This window comes from Ictidomys tridecemlineatus, chromosome 1, assembly GCF_052094955.1.
Source record: "Ictidomys tridecemlineatus isolate mIctTri1 chromosome 1, mIctTri1.hap1, whole genome shotgun sequence".
Taxonomy (NCBI): Eukaryota; Metazoa; Chordata; class Mammalia; order Rodentia; family Sciuridae; genus Ictidomys; species Ictidomys tridecemlineatus.
The window spans coordinates 49,331,140-49,334,864 of NC_135477.1; positions in this window are offsets into that span (position 1 = coordinate 49,331,140).

The window sequence follows — 3,725 nt, forward strand, 5'->3', positions numbered from 1 at the left end:
TCCAGTAGATCATTAGAGACTATTTTGAAAACTTATACTCCTTTAAATTAGAAAACCTAGAAGAAATGAGTATTATATTCTAGACAAATATAATCTGCCAAATCTGAATCAAGATCACATAGAAAACCTACACAGACCAATAACTTACAATGAGATACAAGCAGTAATAAAATGCCTTCCAATAAAGAAAAGCTGAGGAACAGATGGATTCTCAGCTGAATTCTACCAGAATAACTAATGCATCAAATTATTCCATCAAATAGAAAGGGATGGAACACTTCCAAAGTCATTCTATGAAGCCAATATCATGTTTATACCAAAACCATATAAGGACACATTAAGGAAAGAAAACTACATACCCATATCCCTGATGAACTTAAATGTAAAAATACTTAAAATATTAGGAAATCATGTTCAACAATATTGTATGCCATGAACAAGTTAGTTTTATGCCAGAAATGAAAGAATGGTTTAATATATGCAAATCAATAAATGTAATTCATCACATAAACAGAATTAAGGGTAAAAAAAAATCACTTAGTAATCAACAGATACAGAGAAGGCCTTCAACAATTCAGTGCCCATTCATGATAAAACAAAACAAAACACTGAAGAAATTAGGGATAGAAGGAACCTACCTCATCAAATAAAGGCTATATATGAAAAAAAACCCAAACCAACCACATAGTAAATTTAATGAAAGCATTTTCCTTAACTCTGGAACAAGACAGAGATGTCCACTCTCACCACTCCTATTTAATATAGTGCTAGAAACTCTAACCAGAGCAGTTAGGCAAGAGAAATAAATAAACAGATAAAACTAGAAAAGGAAGAAGTCAAACTGTTTGTAGATGGTATGGTTCTATAGCTAGAAAATCCAGAAAATTCCACCAAAAGACTACTAGAACTAATAAATTTGGCAAAATAGCAGATTAAAAATTCAGCATACAAAAAAAATCAATAGCTTTCCTATATACCAACAATGAATCTGCTAAGAAATTAGTAAAACAATTCCATTCACAATAGACTCAAAAACAAAAAACAAACAGAAAAACCCACAAACAAACCCAGGAATAAATCTAACCAAGGGGGTGAAAGACCTCTACAATGCAAATTGTAGAACAATGAAGAAAGTGAAGACCACCTCAGAAGAGGGAAAAATCTCCTATGTTCATGGATAGGCAAAATTAATATTGTTAAATGGCCATACTACCCTGATTTCTTCACAGAACTAGAAAACAGTCCTAAAATTCATTTGGAATAAAAGACCCAGGATAGCCACAGCAATTTTAAGCCAAAAAAAGCAATGTGGAGGCATCACAATAACTGACTTCAAATTATACTACAGAGCTATAGTAACAAAAACTGCAGGTACTGACATAAAACTGGACACAGTGGTACAGAATGGAAGATGCAGATACACCCATACATCTACAGTCATCTGATCCTTGACAAAGGTGCCAAAACATATTGGAGAAAAGAACCTTTTTTTTTTTTTTTTAAACAAACGGTGCTAGGACAACTGGTTATCAATATGTAGAAGAATGAAATTAGACCCTTCTCTCTCACCCTGCACAAAAATCAACTCAAAATATATCAAAGACCTTGGACTTAGACCAGAAACTATGCAACTCCTAGAATAAAATGTAGGGTCAATATTCCAGCTTTTAGGCACAGGTGACATCTTTCTCAATAGGACCCCTAAGGCACAGGAAATGATGCCAAGAGTTAACAAATAGGGTAGCATCAAATTCAAAAGCTTTTGCATAAGCAACTCAGTGAGACCCTTTCTCTAAATAAGATACAAGAAAGGGCTGGGGATGTGGCTCAGTGGTTGAGTGCCTCGGAGATCATATATATTATTAATATTATATATTTTTTAAAAAGCTTTTGCACAGCAAAGGAAACAATTGGGCATGTGAAGAGAATCTACAGAATGGGAGAAAAATCTTTGCTAGCTACTTCTGACAGAGGATTGATATTTAGAACATATAAACAGCTCAAACAACTTTACATTAGGAAAAAATCAAATAATCCAATTCATAAATCAGCAAACAGATGCTTCTAAGAAAATACAAATGGCCAAGAAATACATGAAAAAAAATGTTCATCATCATGAGCAATTAGGGAAATGCAAAGCAAAACCATACTGAGATCTAATCTCACACCAGTCAGAATGGCAGTCATCAAGAAGATGACTAATAAATGCTGGAGAGGATGTGGAGAAAAGGGAACACTTTTTTACTGTTGACAGGAATGTAAATTAGTACAACCACTATGAAAACCAGTATAGAGACTCCTCAAAGACTAGGCATGGAGCCATCTTATGACCCAGCTGTATCACTCCTTGGCATTTATCCTGAAGAATTAAAACCATCACCTACAGTGTTACATGCACACCCATATTTGTAGCAGCACAATTCGAAATAGGCAAACTGTGGAACCAGTGTAGGTGGCCATCAACGGATGTAATGGATAAAGAAAATGGATACACCATGGAATTTTATTCAGCCATAAAGAAGAATATAATTATGTTATTTGCAGGAAAATGGATTGAACTAGAGATCATCATGTTAAGCAAAATAAACTCAGAAGGCTAAGGGCTGTTATGTTTTCTCTCATAGGGGAAGCTAGAGAGGAAAAGAAAAAGGAAGGCGGGGATGGATCTCCTGGAAATTTTTAAAAAGGGGGGGGAGGGGCAGAGATCAGTAGAGAAAAGGGACCAAGAAATGGGCTGCGGGGGAGGGAGGGAAGAAGTGCTGGGGAGAGATATTATATTGTTACATTGTGTTCACAAATGAATGTGTAAATCAACACAACATTATTTTCTGTGGGGCTTTCCAGATATTGAGAAAGAAAATAAAAAGAAAGTAAAAAAAATTTACAGACTAGTGATCTTATAGACGGTTATTTCTTCACATGGCTAAATGCAAAACTCTAAACTGAAAATGATGCCAAAACATTAGGATTCAGTTGACAATCATAAAGCCTAGATTCTCCTAGTCTCGTTAATATACTCCTGGGCTTTTTTTTTTTTTTTTTGGTGCTGGGGATCAAACCCAGGGCCTTGCATGTCAGGCCAAGTGCTCTGCCACTGACCCACATCCCCAGCCCATACTCCTGGACTGTAAAGTAACTTAAAGAAAAAGCACCCCTGGGAGGCCCGAGTGTCTCTAGAAGGACTCTTGGGCCACAAGTAGATGTCAGGATCTTATGACCTAATACTGCTGAATAGCAACAGAATGTGCTGCAAATAGTGACCACCAGGCCCCAGCACGGGCATGGCTTCATCTAGGACCTTTGCCAAATTAGCAGATTTATGAATCTGAGATCCCAGGAGAGAAGCTAGGCCTCAAATCCCAAGTCCTGTGGAACACCACCGAGGACCGCACACTCCTGACTGTTGGTAAAGGTGACCCTGTCAACCCACCTGGGGCCCTTTACACACCCTCCTGGATCTCCCCAGAGACCAGGTGACTGGCTTAGAGGTGTGGCTAGGACCTTGGAATCAGCTCTTGGGTCAAGAGGCTGGCCCCGAGGTTCACCGAGGTTCACCAGCCCCAGGAACAGGCTCCCAAGGGCTGCTCCGGCTCCTGCAGGCATCTCCCCAGTCCCCAGCTGTGACATCCACTTTAAGTGTTCTCTCTCCCTGGCCATCCCTCAGACAGGCCCTCCCACTGCCTCACCTTTGCCCTCTAATTGCCCTGATCTCATCCCAGCCTCCA